This window comes from Idiotropiscis lumnitzeri, chromosome 19, assembly GCF_059441095.1.
Source record: "Idiotropiscis lumnitzeri isolate Australia: NSW breed Sydney's pygmy pipehorse chromosome 19, RoL_Ilum_1.0, whole genome shotgun sequence".
Lineage (NCBI taxonomy): Eukaryota > Metazoa > Chordata > Actinopteri > Syngnathiformes > Syngnathidae > Idiotropiscis > Idiotropiscis lumnitzeri.
In genome coordinates, this window is record NC_142409.1 from 2,452,398 (window position 1) to 2,470,905 (window position 18,508).

The 18,508-nt window shown below is 41.4% G+C and overlaps 11 non-coding genes across 11 annotated transcripts; all 11 read right to left on the bottom strand.

Annotated features, from left to right (window-relative positions):
* Nucleotides 1-2,548: 2,548 nt before the first annotated feature.
* trnas-aga (transfer RNA serine (anticodon AGA)) lies at nucleotides 2,549-2,630 on the bottom strand. The gene has a single exon. It is a non-coding gene; the product is annotated as a tRNA-Ser (tRNA).
* Nucleotides 2,631-4,221: 1,591 nt separating this feature from the next.
* On the bottom strand, nucleotides 4,222-4,303 carry trnas-uga (transfer RNA serine (anticodon UGA)). The gene has a single exon. It is a non-coding gene; the product is annotated as a tRNA-Ser (tRNA).
* Nucleotides 4,304-5,895: 1,592 nt separating this feature from the next.
* On the bottom strand, nucleotides 5,896-5,977 carry trnas-uga (transfer RNA serine (anticodon UGA)). Its single transcript has one exon. It is a non-coding gene; the product is annotated as a tRNA-Ser (tRNA).
* Nucleotides 5,978-7,197: 1,220 nt separating this feature from the next.
* Nucleotides 7,198-7,279, bottom strand: trnas-aga (transfer RNA serine (anticodon AGA)). The gene has a single exon. It is a non-coding gene; the product is annotated as a tRNA-Ser (tRNA).
* Nucleotides 7,280-8,871: 1,592 nt separating this feature from the next.
* Nucleotides 8,872-8,953, bottom strand: trnas-uga (transfer RNA serine (anticodon UGA)). The gene has a single exon. It is a non-coding gene; the product is annotated as a tRNA-Ser (tRNA).
* A 1,592-nt stretch (nucleotides 8,954-10,545) lies between these two features.
* trnas-uga (transfer RNA serine (anticodon UGA)) lies at nucleotides 10,546-10,627 on the bottom strand. Its single transcript has one exon. It is a non-coding gene; the product is annotated as a tRNA-Ser (tRNA).
* Nucleotides 10,628-12,220: 1,593 nt separating this feature from the next.
* Nucleotides 12,221-12,302, bottom strand: trnas-uga (transfer RNA serine (anticodon UGA)). Its single transcript has one exon. It is a non-coding gene; the product is annotated as a tRNA-Ser (tRNA).
* Nucleotides 12,303-13,519: 1,217 nt separating this feature from the next.
* Nucleotides 13,520-13,601, bottom strand: trnas-aga (transfer RNA serine (anticodon AGA)). The gene has a single exon. It is a non-coding gene; the product is annotated as a tRNA-Ser (tRNA).
* Nucleotides 13,602-15,193: 1,592 nt separating this feature from the next.
* Nucleotides 15,194-15,275, bottom strand: trnas-uga (transfer RNA serine (anticodon UGA)). Its single transcript has one exon. It is a non-coding gene; the product is annotated as a tRNA-Ser (tRNA).
* Nucleotides 15,276-16,493: 1,218 nt separating this feature from the next.
* trnas-aga (transfer RNA serine (anticodon AGA)) lies at nucleotides 16,494-16,575 on the bottom strand. Its single transcript has one exon. It is a non-coding gene; the product is annotated as a tRNA-Ser (tRNA).
* Nucleotides 16,576-18,167: 1,592 nt separating this feature from the next.
* trnas-uga (transfer RNA serine (anticodon UGA)) lies at nucleotides 18,168-18,249 on the bottom strand. Its single transcript has one exon. It is a non-coding gene; the product is annotated as a tRNA-Ser (tRNA).
* Between the last annotated feature and the right edge of the window lie 259 nt (nucleotides 18,250-18,508).

Genomic DNA, 18,508 nt, shown 5'->3' on the forward strand with positions numbered 1-18,508 from the left:
TTAAGATAAGATAAGATAAGATAAGATAAGATGTCCTTTATTAGTCCCACAATGGGGAAATTTGAGGTGTTACAGCAGCAAAGATATAGATCACACAGAGTCGGCGGCGTAATGTAGCCGTTAATGTATAACATTAGCAGCAGACATTCATAACAATGCATGCAAATATACACAGTATAAACGTATCTAGTTTAAGGAAACACTCCTAATGTATGTCCATTATACAGAGGGGGAAACACTGTAATGATAAAAACTACTAAATGATTGAAAATACTGCAATGATAAAAATATTGCAATGATAAAGTATACTGCAATGGTAAAAGTACTGTAATAGTAAAAGTACTGCAATGATAGAAAAATACTGCAATGATAAAAGTACTGTGATAGTAAAAGTACCGCAATGATAGGAATACTGCAATTATAAAAGTACTGCAAGGATAAAAGTACTGTAATAGTGAACGTCCTGCAATGGTACAAATACTGCAGAGATAGAAGTACAGTAATAAGAATACGGTAATGTAAACAAAATACATCATTGGTCAATATTTAAGTACACCCTTGGCTGAAAGTGCAGTAGCGGTTTATATTGCATCCTAGGACTGCACAATTGCACTAATGCCCGCCCGTTTGTAGGCCTGACCCAATGTTCTTGTTAAAAAGTCTGACAGCAGTAGGCAGGAAGGAGCGCCGAAATCTCTCTTTGGTACAGCGAGGGTGTAAAAGTCTATTACTGAAGGAGCTGTGAAGTGTTCTAAGAGTGTCATAGAGTGGGTGGGCTGGGTTGTCCAGCATTGATGACAGTTTTGCCGTCATCCTCCTGCCCCCCACTGAGTCCACAGAGTCCAGGGAGCAGCCCAGGACAGAGCTGGCCCTCCTCACTAGTTTGTCCAGTCTCTTTTTGTCCCGGCCCGAGATGCCTCCTGCCCAGGAGACCACTCCATAGAAAATGACCGGTGAAACCACCGAGTCATAGAAGTTCCTGAGGAGTGTTCCCCGAACGCCAAAGGACCTCAGCCTCCTGAGTAGGAAGAGTCTGCTCTGACCCTTCCTATAGAGAGCATCTGTGTTGTCGCTCCAGTCCAGTTTATTGTTCAGATGAACACCCAGGTACTTGTAAGTTGAGACCCTCTCAACGTCTGTTCCCTGGATATTCACTGGTGCAGGTGGAGAGTGCTGACGCATTAACCCTTCTGCTGTCCGTTTGAAGCTCCCGGCCTCCCTCCAGGTCCACCCAACTTTTCATGTCTCCCTCCTGAAGCCAGTCTCCTCCAGCCCCCTCAGTCCTCCTCCCGAGCTCCCCCCTCCGCCACTGGACGTTGATGGTCACCCCGCTTACATTGGGAAGAAAATTTTGGATGTACGTCGGCGTGGTCGGGGTTTTCAATATTTAGTTGACTGGGAGGGTTACGGCCCTGAGGAGCGTTCCTGGATTTCGAGATCCCTCATCCTGACACCCTCTCTGCTACGGGACTTCTACCGTGAGTTCCCTCATAAGCCAGGAAAGGCACCAGGTGGTGCCCATTGAGGGGGGGTACTGTTGTGATATGCCTTAATGTGTCTGTTGCTACACAGTTGCTACACAGTTGCTATGGTCCTTTTATGCTCTGGTCTTTTATGATGTCATATAGGCTTGATTCCTTGAGTATTTAAGAGCAAGTTATTCAGAGACACATCGTCAGTACGTTCAGCTTTCTTCATGTGAGGATGTCAGCCATTTTCCATGTGTTCTGAATCCAGGCCTGCTTGTTATTACTTGGAATTTTGTATATAAATACTTTTACGTCGCCACCTCCGTCTCCTGTCTGCTTTTGGGTCCAAGCCCCTCTCCTCACGTGACACATCTTTTGTTTTCTACATTTGCGAGTATGAATTCCATCTTCCTCGTGTCTTTGAAATTCCGATGCTTTTGTTCCGTAAAGCAACGTGTTCTAGGTTGTCCCTCTGGAGTTGTGGCGGTTTCTCCAAAAACAGGCACGGTTTTCAGAAGTTTGAATCAGTCTTTCATATACAAAAAAAAACAAGGTTTAAATCCCGTCCTGCTGCAATTGAAGGTAGTTTACACTAATACGTTTCTTGACCGAAAAGAATTTCGAACTTGAGATAAGTTGGCTGAGTGGTTAAGACAATGGATTATTAATACATTGTGTTCTGCACACTTGTCGATACTTGACATTTAAAATGGGACTGATACAATGGGAAAAGTGTCCTACCGTGCTAATCGGAATAGGTGGTGGGTTTATGGAAATAAGAACATTGTGTACTACACACGTGGGGATAAATTCCACCCTTGTTGGACCTTAACATATCAAATAAAGATGATGCTATTGGAAAGGTGTTTGACCTCTTTGGATATGGGAATGGTACTTTGGTAATATAAGCAGTTTTCGGAAATTTGTATGTCGTTAAATTGTGAAAGAAACACGGTCCTTGTCCGACAAAACGGGGTTTGCAGAAATGCAACCGATCCATGTATATAAATGGGAATGTTACGTGATATGTTTTATTAAATTCTGATATTAGAACATCAAGTTCCCTTCTAAAACGTACACGTTGGTGGCAGGATTTGAACCTGCGAGGGGAGACCCCAATGGATTTCTAGTCGATCGCCTTAACCACTCGGCCACACCAACACAATGTTCCATGCACAGGTGCCATTTTCCAAGTACAATACAGATATTGCTACACTGCAGAAAACCATAAGCCACATGCACTCACACTTCCCATAGAAGCAGATGAGGTAGCCGATTGTTGAAGGAGATAGGATACTCATCCTTGTTGTTCTACATTGGTGAGTATGAATTCCATCTTTCTCGTGTCTTGGGAATTCGGATGCTTTTGTTCTGAGAGGGAATGTGTTCTACCTTGTCCCTCTGGATCTGTGGAGGTTTCTCCGAAATTACACGTGGCATTCAGAAATTTGAATCAGTCTTGAAATTGCAAAAGATCCTTAGATTCTCCTCTGAAAAGCTCACTTTGGCAGCAGGATAAGAACCTACGAGGGGACACCCCAGTGAATTTTTAGTCCATCACCCTGACCACTCGGCCACACCAACACAGTTGCCCTCCAGAGGTGACATTTTCTGACGACAATACATATTTTGCTAGGGGGCAAAATTCCATCAGCCCCAAGCACTCACTTTGATTCCATTGAAGCAGATGACGTTGCCGACTAATGGAGGAGAGAGAATACTCATCCTTTGCTTTCTGCATTTGTGAGTATGAATTCGATCTTCCTCGTGTCTTTGAAATTCCGATGCTTTTGTTCCGTGAAGCAATGTGTTCTACATTGTCCCTCTGGAGCTGAGGAGGTTTCTCCAAAAACAGGCACGGTTTTCAGAAGTTTGAATCAGTCTTTCATATCCAAAAGAACCACGTTTTAAATCCAGTCCTGCTACAATTGAAGGTAGTTTACACTAATACAATGTTTCTTGACCGACAAAAGGTTCCAACTTGAGATGAGGTGGCTGAGTGGTTAAGGCAATGCATTGCTAATACATTGTGTTCTGCACACTCGCCGATACTTGACATTTAAAATGGGACTCATATAATGGGAAATGTGTCTTACCGTGTTAATCGGAATAGGAGGTGGGTCTATGGAAATAAGAACATTGTGTTCTACACAAGTGGGTATAAATTCCACCCTCGATGGACCTTAACATATCAAATTATGATGATAATATTGGAAAGGTGTTTGACCTCTTTAGATATGGGAATAGTACTTTGGTAATATAAGCAGTTTTGAGAAATTTATGTCGTTAAATTGCCAAAAAGAAACACAGTCCTTGTCCGACAAAGGGCATTTGCAGAACTACGACCCTTCCATTTGGATAAATGGGGATTTTACATGATATGTTTTGTTAAATTGTTGAAGACCCTAATCTGATATTAGAAGATAAAGTTACCTGCGGAAAGATACACTTTGGTGGCAGTATTCGAACATGCAAGGGGCGACCACAATGGATTTCTAGTCCATCGTCTTAACCACTCAGTCATCACAGTATGCCTGTTGTAGGTGAGATTTTCCAAGTACAATACAGATTTTGCCAAATTGCCAAAGATCCATAGTCCAAACACTGTATTCGTCCAACAAAACACAGTTTACCCTAATACAACCATTCTTGTAGAATAATGTGGATTTTACATTTTGCATGATGCGATTTGTTCAACTGTTGAAAAGTCTTATCAGATGAGAGAACACCCGGTTCTCCTCTAAAAAGCCCACGTTGGCAGCAGGATTTGAACCTACGAGGGGAGACCCCAATGGATTTCAAGTCCATCGCCTTAACCACTCGGCCACACCAACAAAGTGTCCCCGTTGCCGGTTACATTTTCCAAGTCTAATACAAATATTGCTACACTGCAGAAACCCATCAGCCACATGCACTCACTCCTCCCATTGAAGCAGATGAGGTTGCCGACTGTTGAAGGATCTAGAATACTCATCCTTGTTGTTCGACATTGGTGAGTATGAATTCCATCTTTCTCGTGTCTTGGGAATTCCGATGCTTTTGTTCTGAGAGGGAATGTGTTCTACCTTGTCCCTCTGGATCTGTGGAGGTTTCTCCGAAATTACACGTGGCATTCAGAAATTTGAATCAGTCTTGAAATTGCAAAAGATCCTTTGATTCTCCTCTGAAAAGCTCACTTTGGCAGCAGGATAAGAACCTACGAGGGGACACCCAAGTGAATTTTTAGTCCATCACCCTGACCACTCGGCCACACCAACACAGTTGCCCTCCAGAGGTGACATTTTCTGACGACAATACATATTTTGCTAGGGGGCAAAATTCCATCAGCCCCAAGCACTCACTTTGATTCCATTGAAGCAGATGACGTTGCCGACTAATGGAGGAGAGAGAATACTCATCCTTTGTTTTCTGCATTTGTGAGTATGAATTCGATCTTCCTCGTGTCTTTGAAATTCCGATGCTTTTCTTCCGTGAAGCAATGTGTTCTACATTGTCCCTCTGGAGCTGAGGAGGTTTCTCCAAAAACAGGCACGGTTTTAAGAAGTTTGAATCAGTCTTTCATATACAAAAGAACCACGTTTTAAATCCAGTCCTGCTATAATTGAAGGTAGTTTACACTAATACAATGTTTCTTGACCGACAAAAGGTTCCAATTTGGGATGAGGTGGCTGAGTGGTTAAGGCAATGCATTGCTAATACATTGTGTTCTGCACACTCGCCGATACTTGACATTTAAAATGGGACTCATATAATGGGAAATGTGTCTTACCGTGTTAATCGGAATAGGAGGTGGGTCTATGGAAATAAGAACATTGTGTTCTACACAAGTGGGTATAAATTCCACCCTCGCTGGACCTTAACATATCAAATTATGATGATAATATTGGAAAGGTGTTTGACCTCTTTAGATATGGGAATAGTACTTTGGTAATATAAGCAGTTTTGAGTAATTTATGTCGTTAAATTGCCAAAAAGAAACACAGTCCTTGTCCGACAAAAGGGCATTTGCAGAACTACGACCCTTCCATATGGATAAATGGGGATTTTACATGATATGTTTTGATAAATTGTTGAAGACCCTAATCTGATATTAGAAGATAAAGTTACCTGTGGAAAGATACACTTTGGTGGCAGTATTCGAACATGCAAGGGGCGACCACAATGGATTTCTAGTCCATCGTCTTAACCACTCAGTCATCACAGTATGCCAGTTTTAGGTGAGATTTTCCAAGTACAATACAGATTTTGCCAAATTGCCAAAGATCCATAGTCCAAACACTGTATTCGTCCAACAAAACACAGTTTACCCTAATACAACCATTCTTGTAGAATAATGTGGATTTTACATTTTGCATGATGCGATTTGTTCAACTGTTGAAAAGTCTTATCAGATGAGAGAACACCCGGTTCTCCTCTAAATAGCCCACGTTGGCAGCAGGATTAGAACCTACGAGGGGAGACCCCAATGGATTTCAAGTCCATCGCCTTAACCACTCGGCCACACCAACAAAGTGTCCCCGTTGCAGGTTACATTTTCCAAGTCTAATACAAATATTGCTACACTGCAGAAACCCATCAGCCACATGCACTCACTCCTCCCATTGAAGCAGATGAGGTTGCCGACTGTTGAAGTATCTAGAATACTCATCCTTGTTGTTCGACATTGGTGAGTATGAATTCCATCTTTCTCGTGTCTTGGGAATTCCGATGCTTTTCTTCTGAGAGGGAATGTGTTCTACCTTGTCCCTCTGGATCTGTGGAGGTTTCTCCCAAATTACACGTGGCATTCAGAAAATTGAATCAGTTTTTTAATTGCAAAAGAAATTTAGTCTAAAAACAGTCTTGTTCGAGCAAAACTGGGTTTGTAATGTCCTTCAAGGAGATGTGCTAGGGGGCAGAAATCCATCAGCCCCAAGTTTGTAATGTCCTTCAAGATGTGGACGCTTATCTGATAATATAAGCACTCTTTTTGATCCCAGATGAGGTTGCCGACTAATGAAGGAGATAGAATACTCATCTTTTGTTTTCTACATTTGTGAGTATGAATTCCATCTTCCTCGTGTCTTTGAAATTCCGATGCTTTTGTTCCGTAAAGCAACGTGTTCTAGGTTGTCCCTCTGGAGTTGTGGCGGTTTCTCCAAAAACAGGCACGGTTTACAGAAGTTTGAATCAGTCTTTCATATAAAAAAAAAAAAAAACAAGGTTTAAATCCCGTCCTGCTGCAATTGAAGGTAGTTTACACTCATACGTTTCTTGACCGAAAAGAATTTCGAACTTGAGATAAGTTGGCTGAGTGGTTAAGACAATGGATTATTAATACATTGTGTTCTGCACACTTGTCGATACTTGACATTTAAAATGGGACTGATACAATGGGAAAAGTGTCCTACCGTGCTAATCGGAATAGGTGGTGGGTTTATGGAAATAAGAACATTGTGTACTACACACGTGGGGATAAATTCCACCCTTGTTGGACCTTAACATATCAAATTAAGATGATGCTATTGGAAAGGTGTTTGACCTCTTTGGATATGGGAATGGTACTTTGGTAATATAAGCAGTTTTCGGAAATTTGTATGTCGTTAAATTGTGAAAGAAACACGGTCCTTGTCCGACAAAACGGGGTTTGCAGAAATGCAACCGATCCATGTATATAAATGGGAATGTTACGTGATATGTTTTATTAAATTCTGATATTAGAACATCAAGTTCCCTTCTAAAACGTACACGTTGGTGGCAGGATTTGAACCTGCGAGGGGAGACCCCAATGGATTTCTAGTCCATCGCCTTAACCACTCGGCCACACCAACACAATGTCCCATGAACAGGTGCCATTTTCCAAGTACAATACAGATATTGCTACACTGCAGAAAACCATAAGCCACATGCACTCACACTTCCCATAGAAGCAGATGAGGTAGCCGACTGTTGAAGGAGATAGGATACTCATCCTTGTTGTTCTACATTGGTGAGTATGAATTCCATCTTTCTCGTGTCTTGGGAATTCCGATGCTTTTGTTCTGAGAGGGAATGTGTTCTACCTTGTCCCTCTGGATCTGTGGAGGTTTCTCCGAAATTACACGTGGCATTCAGAAATTTGAATCAGTCTTGAAATTGCAAAAGATCCTTAGATTCTCCTCTGAAAAGCTCACTTTGGCAGCAGGATAAGAACCTACGAGGGGACACCCCAGTGAATTTTTAGTCCATCACCCTGACCACTCGGCCACACCAACACAGTTGCCCTCCAGAGGTGACATTTTCTGACGACAATACATATTTTGCTAGGGGGCAAAATTCCATCAGCCCCAAGCACTCACTTTGATTCCATTGAAGCAGATGACGTTGCCGACTAATGGAGGAGAGAGAATACTCATCCTTTGTTTTCTGCATTTGTGAGTATGAATTCGATCTTCCTCGTGTCTTTGAAATTCCGATGCTTTTGTTCCGTGAAGCAATGTGTTCTACATTGTCCCTCTGGAGCTGAGGAGGTTTCTCCAAAAACAGGCACGGTTTTAAGAAGTTTGAATCAGTCATTCATATACAAAAGAACCACGTTTTAAATCCAGTCCTGCTATAATTGAAGGTAGTTTACACTAATACAATGTTTCTTGACCGACAAAAGGTTCCAACTTGGGATGAGGTGGCTGAGTGGTTAAGGCAATGCATTGCTAATACATTGTGTTCTGCACACTCGCTGATACTTGACATTTAAAATGGGACTCATATAATGGGAAATGTGTCTTACCGTGTTAATCGGAATAGGAGGTGGGTCTATGGAAATAAGAACATTGTGTTCTACACAAGTGGGTATAAATTCCACCCTCGCTGGACCTTAACATATCAAATTATGATGATAATATTGGAAAGGTGTTTGACCTCTTTAGATATGGGAATAGTACTTTGGTAATATAAGCAGTTTTGAGAAATTTATGTCGTTAAATTGCCAAAAAGAAACACAGTCCTTGTCCGACAAAAGGGCATTTGCAGAACTACGACCCTTCCATATGGATAAATGGGGATTTTACATGATATGTTTTGATAAATTGTTGAAGACCCTAATCTGATATTAGAAGATAAAGTTACCTGCGGAAAGATACACTTTGGTGGCAGTATTCGAACATGCAAGGGGCGACCACAATGGATTTCTAGTCCATCGTCTTAACCACTCAGTCATCACAGTATGCCAGTTTTAGGTGAGATTTTCCAAGTACAATACAGATTTTGCCAAATTGCCATTGATCCATAGTCCAAACACTGTATTCGTCCAACAAAACACAGTTTACCCTAATACAACCATTCTTGTAGAATAATGTGGATTTTACATTTTGCATGATGCGATTTGTTCAACTGTTGAAAAGTCTTATCAGATGAGAGAACACCCGGTTCTCCTCTAAATAGCCCACGTTGGCAGCAGGATTTGAACCTACGAGGGGAGACCCCAATGGATTTCAAGTCCATCACCTTAACCACTCGGCCACACCAACAAAGTGTCCCCGTTGCAGGTTACATTTTCCAAGTCTAATACAAATATTGCTACACTGCAGAAACCCATCAGCCACATGCACTCACTCCTCCCATTGAAGCAGATGAGGTTGCCGACTGTTGAAGGATCTAGAATACTCATCCTTGTTGTTCGACATTGGTGAGTATGAATTCCATCTTTCTCGTGTCTTGGGAATTCCGATGCTTTTGTTCTGAGAGGGAATGTGTTCTACCTTGTCCCTCTGGATCTGTGGAGGTTTCTCCGAAATTACACGTGGCATTCAGAAATTTGAATCAGTCTTGAAATTGCAAAAGATCCTTAGATTCTCCTCTGAAAAGCTCACTTTGGCAGCAGGATAAGAACCTACGAGGGGACACCCAAGTGAATTTTTAGTCCATCACCCTGACCACTCGGCCACACCAACACAGTTGCCCTCCAGAGGTGACATTTTCTGACGACAATACATATTTTGCTAGGGGGCAAAATTCCATCAGCCCCAAGCACTCACTTTGATTCCATTGAAGCAGATGACGTTGCCGACTAATGGAGGAGAGAGAATACTCATCCTTTGTTTTCTGCATTTGTGAGTATGAATTCGATCTTCCTCGTGTCTTTGAAATTACGATGCTTTTGTTCCGTGAAGCAATGTGTTCTACATTGTCCCTCTGGAGCTGAGGAGGTTTCTCCAAAAACAGGCACAGTTTTAAGAAGTTTGAATCAGTCTTTCATATACAAAAGAACCACGTTTTAAATCCAGTCCTGCTACAATTGAAGGTAGTTTACACTAATACAATGTTTCTTGACCGACAAAAGGTTCCAACTTGGGATGAGGTGGCTGAGTGGTTAAGGCAATGCATTGCTAATACATTGTGTTCTGCACACTCGCCGATACTTGACATTTAAAATGGGACTCATATAATGGGAAATGTGTCTTACCGTGTTAATCGGAATAGGAGGTGGGTCTATGGAAATAAGAACATTGTGTTCTACACAAGTGGGTATAAATTCCACCCTCGCTGGACCTTAACATATCAAATTATGATGATAATATTGGAAAGGTGTTTGACCTCTTTAGATATGCGAATAGTACTTTGGTAATATAAGCAGTTTTGAGAAATTTATGTTGTTAAATTGCCAAAAAGAAACACAGTCCTTGTCCGACAAAAGGGTATTTGCAGAACTACGACCCTTCCATATGGATAAATGGGGATTTTACATGATATGTTTTGATAAATTGTTGAAGACCCTAATCTGATATTAGAAGATAAAGTTACCTGCGGAAAGATACACTTTGGTGGCAGTATTCGAACATGCAAGGGGCGACCACAATGGATTTCTAGTCCATCGTCTTAACCACTCAGTCATCACAGTATGCCAGTTTTAGGTGAGATTTTCCAAGTACAATACAGATTTAGCCAAATTGCCAAAGATCCATAGTCCAAACACTGTATTCGTCCAACAAAACACAGTTTACCCTAATACAACCATTCTTGTAGAATAATGTGGATTTTACATTTTGCATGATGCGATTTGTTCAACTGTTGAAAAGTCTTATCAGATGAGAGAACACCCGGTTCTCCTCTAAAAAGCCCACGTTGGCAGCAGGATTTGAACCTACGAGGGGAGACCCCAATGGATTTCAAGTCCATCGCCTTAACCACTCGGCCACACCAACAAAGTGTCCCTGTTGCAGGTTACATTTTCCAAGTCTAATACAAATATTGCTACACTGCAGAAACCCATCAGCCACATGCACTCACTCCTCCCATTGAAGCAGATGAGGTTGCCGACTGTTGAAGGATCTAGAATACTCATCCTTGTTGTTCGACATTGGTGAGTATGAATTCCATCTTTCTCGTGTCTTGGGAATTCCGATGCTTTTGTTCTGAGAGGGAATGTGTTCTACCTTGTCCCGCTGGATCTGTGGAGGTTTCTCCGAAATTACACGTGGCATTCAGAAATTTGAATCAGTCTTGAAATTGCAAAAGATCCTTAGATTCTCCTCTGAAAAGCTCACTTTGGCAGCAGGATAAGAACCTACGAGGGGACACCCAAGTGAATTTTTAGTCCATCACCCTGACCACTCGGCCACACCAACACAGTTGCCCTCCAGAGGTGACATTTTCTGACGACAATACATATTTTGCTAGGGGGCAAAATTCCATCTGCCCCAAGCACTCACTTTGATTCCATTGAAGCAGATGACGTTGCCGACTAATGGAGGAGAGAGAATACTCATCCTTTGTTTTCTGCATTTGTGAGTATGAATTCGATCTTCCTCGTGTCTTTGAAATTCCGATGCTTTTGTTCCGTGAAGCAATGTGTTCTACATTGTCCCTCTGGAGCTGAGGAGGTTTCTCCAAAAACAGGCACAGTTTTAAGAAGTTTGAATCAGTCTTTCATATACAAAAGAACCACGTTTTAAATCCAGTCCTGCTACAATTGAAGGTAGTATACACTAATACAATGTTTCTTGACCGACAAAAGTTTCCAACTTGGGATGAGGTGGCTGAGTGGTTAAGGCAATGCATTGCTAATACATTGTGTTCTGCACACTCGCCGATACTTGACATTTAAAATGGGACTCATATAATGGGAAATGTGTCTTACCGTGTTAATCGGAATAGGAGGTGGGTCTATGGAAATAAGAACATTGTGTTCTACACAAGTGGGTATAAATTCCACCCTCGCTGGACCTTAACATATCAAATTATGATGATAATATTGGAAAGGTGTTTGACCTCTTTAGATATGGGAAAAGTACTTTGGTAATATAAGCAGTTTTGAGAAATTTATGTCGTTAAATTGCCAAAAAGAAACACAGTCCTTGTCCGACAAAAGGGCATTTGCAGAACTACGACCCTTCCATATGGATAAATGGGGATTTTACATGATATGTTTTGATAAATTGTTGAAGACCCTAATCTGATATTAGAAGATTAAAGTTACCTGCGGAAAGATACACTTTGGTGGCAGTATTCGAACATGCAAGGGGCGACCACAATGGATTTCTAGTCCATCGTCTTAACCACTCAGTCATCACAGTATGCCAGTTTTAGGTGAGATTTTCCAAGTACAATACAGATTTTGCCAAATTGCCAAAGATCCATAGTCCAAACACTGTATTCGTCCAACAAAACACAGTTTACCCTAATGCAACCATTCTTGTAGAATAATGTGGATTTTATATTTTGCATGATGCGATTTGTTCAACTGTTGAAAAGTCTTATCAGATGAGAGAACACCCGGTTCTCCTCTAAAAAGCCCACGTTGGCAGCAGGATTTGAACCTACGAGGGGAGACCCCAATGGATTTCAAGTCCATCGCCTTAACCACTCGGCCACACCAACAAAGTGTCCCCCTTGCAGGTTACATTTTCCAAGTCTAATACAAATATTGCTACACTGCAGAAACCCATCAGCCACATGCACTCACTCCTCCCATTGAAGCAGATGAGGTTGCCGACTGTTGAAGGATCTAGAATACTCATCCTTGTTGTTCGACATTGGTGAGTATGAATTCCATCTTTCTCGTGTCTTGGGAATTCCGATGCTTTTGTTCCGTGAGGCGATGTGTTCTACCTTGTCCCTCTAGATCTGTGGAGGTTTCTCCCAAATTACACGTGGCATTCAGAAAATTGAATCAGTTTTTTAATTGCAAAAGAAATTAAGTCTAAAAACAGTCTTGTTCGAGCAAAACTGGGTTTGTAATGTCCTTCAAGGAGATGTGCTAGGGGGCAGAAATCCATCAGCCCCAAGTTTGTAATGTCCTTCAAGATGTGGACGCTTATCTGATAATATAAGCACTCTTTTTGATCCCAGATGAGGTTGCCGACTAATGAAGGAGATAGAATACTCATCTTTTGTTTTCTACATTTGTGAGTATGAATTCCATCTTCCTCGTGTCTTTGAAATTCCGATGCTTTTGTTCCGTAAAGCAACGTGTTCTAGGTTGTCCCTCTGGAGTTGTGGCGGTTTCTCCAAAAACAGGCACGGTTTTCAGAAGTTTGAATCAGTCTTTCATATAAAAAAAAAAAACAAGGTTTAAATCCCGTCCTGCTGCAATTGAAGGTAGTTTACACTAATACGTTTCTTGACCGAAAAGAATTTCGAACTTGAGATAAGTTGGCTGAGTGGTTAAGACAATGGATTATTAATACATTGTGTTCTGCACACTTGTCGATACTTGACATTTAAAATGGGACTGATACAATGGGAAAAGTGTCCTACCGTGCTAATCGGAATAGGTGGTGGGTTTATGGAAATAAGAACATTGTGTACTACACACGTGGGGATAAATTCCACCCTTGTTGGACCTTAACATATCAAATTAAGATGATGCTATTGGAAAGGTGTTTGACCTCTTTGGATATGGGAATGGTACTTTGGTAATATAAGCAGTTTTCGGAAATTTGTATGTCGTTAAATTGTGAAAGAAACACGGTCCTTGTCCGACAAAATGGGGTTTGCAGAAATGCAACCGATCCATGTATATAAATGGGAATGTTACGTGATATGTTTTATTAAATTCTGATATTAGAACATCAAGTTCCCTTCTAAAACGTACACGTTGGTGGCAGGATTTGAACCTGCGAGGGGAGACCCCAATGGATTTCTAGTCCATCGCCTTAACCACTCGGCCACACCAACACAATGTCCCATGCACAGGTGCCATTTTCCAAGTACAATACAGATATTGCTACACTGCAGAAAACCATAAGCCACATGCACTCACACTTCCCATAGAAGCAGATGAGGTAGCCGACTGTTGAAGGAGATAGGATACTCATCCTTGTTGTTCTACATTGGTGAGTATGAATTCCATCTTTCTCGTGTCTTGGGAATTCCGTTGCTTTTGTTCTGAGAGGGAATGTGTTCTACCTTGTCCCTCTGGATCTGTGGAGGTTTCTCCGAAATTACACGTGGCATTCAGAAATTTGAATCAGTCTTGAAATTGCAAAAGATCCTTAGATTCTCCTCTGAAAAGCTCACTTTGGCAGCAGGATAAGAACCCACGAGGGGACACCCCAGTGAATTTTTAGTCCATCACCCTGACCACTCGGCCACACCAACACAGTTGCCCTCCAGAGGTGACATTTTCTGACGACAATACATATTTTGCTAGGGGGCAAAATTCCATCAGCCCCCAGCACTCACTTTGATTCCATTGAAGCAGATGACGTTGCCGACTAATGGAGGAGAGAGAATACTCATCCTTTGTTTTCTGCATTTGTGAGTATGAATTAGATCTTCCTCGTGTCTTTGAAATTCCGATGCTTTTGTTCCGTGAAGCAATGTGTTCTACATTGTCCCTCTGGAGCTGAGGAGGTTTCTCCAAAAACAGGCACGGTTTTAAGAAGTTTGAATCAGTCTTTCATATACAAAAGAACCACGTTTTAAATCCAGTCCTGCTACAATTGAAGGTAGTTTACACTAATACAATGTTTCTTGACCGACAAAAGGTTCCAACTTGAGATGAGGTGGCTGAGTGGTGAAGGCAATGCATTGCTAATACATTGTGTTCTGCACACTCGCCGATACTTGACATTTAAAATGGGACTCATATAATGGGAAATGTGTCTTACCGTGTTAATCGGAATAGGAGGTGGGTCTATGGAAATATGAACATTGTGTTCTACACAAGTGGGTATAAATTCCACCCTCGCTGGACCTTAACATATCAAATTATGATGATAATATTGGAAAGGTGTTTGACCTCTTTAGATATGGGAATAGTACTTTGGTAATATAAGCAGTTTTGAGAAATTTATGTCGTTAAATTGCCAAAAAGAAACACAGTCCTTGTCCGACAAAAGGGCATTCGCAGAACTACGACCCTTCCATATGGATAAATGGGGATTTTACATGATATGTTTTGATAAATTGTTGAAGACCCTAATCTGATATTAGAAGATAAAGTTACCTGCGGAAAGATACACTTTGGTGGCAGTATTCGAACATGCATGGGGCGACCACAATGGATTTCTAGTCCATCGTCTTAACCACTCAGTCATCACAGTATGCCAGTTTTAGGTGAGATTTTCCAAGTACAATACAGATTTTGCCAAATTGCCAAAGATCCATAGTCCAAACACTGTATTCGTCCAACAAAACACAGTTTACCCTAATACAACCATTCTTGTAGAATAATGTGGATTTTACATTTTGCATGATGCGATTTGTTCAACTGTTGAAAAGTCTTATCAGATGAGAGAACACCCGGTTCTCCTCTAAATAGCCCACGTTGGCAGCAGGATTTGAACCTACGAGGGGAGACCCCAATGGATTTCAAGTCCATCGCCTTAACCACTCGGCCACACCAACAAAGTGTCCCCGTTGCAGGTTACATTTTCCAAGTCTAATACAAATATTGCTACACTGCAGAAACCCATCAGCCACATGCACTCACTCCTCCCATTGAAGCAGATGAGGTTGCCGACTGTTGAAGGATCTAGAATACTCATCCTTGTTGTTCGACATTGGTGAGTATGAATTCCATCTTTCTCGTGTCTTGGGAATTCCGATGCTTTTCTTCTGAGAGGGAATGTGTTCTACCTTGTCCCTCTGGATCTGTGGAGGTTTCTCCCAAATTACACGTGGCATTCAGAAAATTGAATCAGTTTTTTAATTGCAAAAGAAATTAAGTCTAAAAACAGTCTTGTTCGAGCAAAACTGGGTTTGTAATGTCCTTCAAGGAGATGTGCTAGGGGGCAGAAATCCATCAGCCCCAAGTTTGTAATGTCCTTCAAGATGTGGACGCTTATCTGATAATATAAGCACTCTTTTTGATCCCAGATGAGGTTGCCGACTAATGAAGGAGATAGAATACTCATCTTTTGTTTTCTACATTTGTGAGTATGAATTCCCTCTTCCTCGTGTCTTTGAAATTCCGATGCTTTTGTTCCGTAAAGCAACGTGTTCTAGGTTGTCCCTCTGGAGTTGTGGCGGTTTCTCCAAAAACAGGCACGGTTTTCAGAAGTTTGAATCAGTCTTTCATAAAAAAAAAAAAAAACAAGGTTTAAATCTCGTCCTGCTGCAATTGAAGGTAGTTTACACTAATACGTTTCTTGACCGAAAAGAATTTCGAACTTGAGATAAGTTGGCTGAGTGGTTAAGACAATGGATTATTAATACATTGTGTTCTGCACACTTGTCGATACTTGACATTTAAAATGGGACTGATACAATGGGAAAAGTGTCCTACCGTGCTAATCGGAATAGGTGGTGGGTTTATGGAAATAAGAACATTGTGTACTACACACGTGGGGATAAATTCCACCCTTGTTGGACCTTAACATATCAAATTAAGATGATGCTATTGGAAAGGTGTTTGACCTCTTTGGATATGGGAATGGTAATTTGGTAATATAAGCAGTTTTCGGAAATTTGTATGTCGTTAAATTGTGAAAGAAACACGGTCCTTGTCCGACAAAACGGGGTTTGCAGAAATGCAACCGATCCATGTATATAAATGGGAATGTTACGTGATATGTTTTATTAAATTCTGATATTAGAACATCAAGTTCCCTTCTAAAACGTACACGTTGGTGGCAGGATTTGAACCTGCGAGGGGAGACCCCAATGGATTTCTAGTCCATCGCCTTAACCACTCGGCCACACCAACACAATGTCACATGCACAGGTGCCATTTTCCAAGTACAATACAGATATTGCTACACTGCAGAAAACCATAAGCCACATGCACTCACACTTCCCAAAGAAGCAGATGAGGTAGCCGACTGTTGAAGGAGATAGGATACTCATCCTTGTTGTTCTACATTGGTGAGTATGAATTCCATCTTTCTCGTGTCTTGGGAATTCCGATGCTTTTGTTCTGAGAGGGAATGTGTTCTACCTTGTCCCTCTGGATCTGTGGAGGTTTCTCCGAAATTACACGTGGCATTCAGAAATTTGAATCAGTCTTGAAATTGCAAAAGATCCTTAGATTCTCCTCTGAAAAGCTCACTTTGGCAGCAGGATAAGAACCTACGAGGGGACACCCCAGTGAATTTTTAGTCCATCACCCTGACCACTCGGCCACACCAATACAGTTGCCCTCCAGAGGTGACATTTTCTGACGACAATACATATTTTGCTAGGGGGCAAAATTCCATCAGGCCCAAGCACTCACTTTGATTCCATTGAAGCAGATGACGTTGCCGACTAATGGAGGAGAGAGAATACTCATCCTTTGTTTTCTGCATTTGTGAGCATGAATTCGATCTTCCTCGTGTCTTTGAAATTCCGATGCTTTTGTTCCGTGAAGCAATGTGTTCTACATTGTCCCTCTGGAGCTGAGGAGGTTTCTCCAAAAACAGGCACGGTTTTAAGAAGTTTGAATCAGTTTTTCATATACAAAAGTACCACGTTTTAAATCCAGTCCTGCTACAATTGAAGGTAGTTTACACTAATACAATGTTTCTTGACCGACAAAAGGTTCCAACTTGAGATGAGGTGGCTGAGTGGTTAAGGCGATGCATTGCTAATACATTGTGTTCTGCACACTCGCCGATACTTGACATTTAAAATGGGACTCATATAATGGGAAATGTGTCTTACCGTGTTAATCGGAATAGGAGGTGGGTCTATGGAAATAAGAACATTGTGTTCTACACAAGTGGGTATAAATTCCACCCTCGCTGGACCTTAACATATCAAATTATGATGATAATATTGGAAAGGTGTTTGACCTCTTTAGATATGGGAATAGTACTTTGGTAATATAAGCAGTTTTGAGAAATTTATGTCGTTAAATTGCCAAAAAGAAACACAGTCCTTGTCCGACAAAAGGGCATTTGCAGAACTACGACCCTTCCATATGGATAAATGGGGATTTTACATGATATGTTTTGATAAATTGTTGAAGACCCTAATCTGATATTAGAAGATAAAGTTACCTGCGGAAAGATACACTTTGGTGGCAGTATTCGAACATGCAAGGGGCGACCACAATGGATTTCTAGTCCATCGTCTTAACCACTCAGTCATCACAGTATGCCCGTTTTAGGTGAGATTTTCCAAGTACAATACAGATTTTGCCAAATTGCCAAAGATCCATAGTCCAAACACTGTATTCGTCCAACAAAACACAGTTTACCCTAATACAACCATTCTTGTAGAATAATGTGGATTTTATATTTCGCATGATGCGATTTGTTCAACTGTTGAAAAGTCTTATCAGATAAGAGAACACCCGGTTCTCCTCTAAAAAGCCCACGTTGGCAGCAGGATTTGAACCTACGAGGGGAGACCCCAATGGATTTCAAGTCCATCGCCTTAACCACTCAGCCACACCAACAAAGTGTCCCCGTTGCAGGTTACATTTTCCAAGTACAATACAAATATTGCTACACTGCAGAAACCCATCAGCCACATGCACTCACTCCTCCCATTGAAGCAGATGAGGTTGCCGACTGTTGAAGGATCTAGAATACTCATCCTTGTTGTTCGACATTGGTGAGTATGAATTCCATCTTTCTCGTGTCTTGGGAATTCCGATGCTTTTGTTCCGAGAGGGAATGTGTTCTACCTTGTCCCTCTGGATCTGTGGCGGTTTC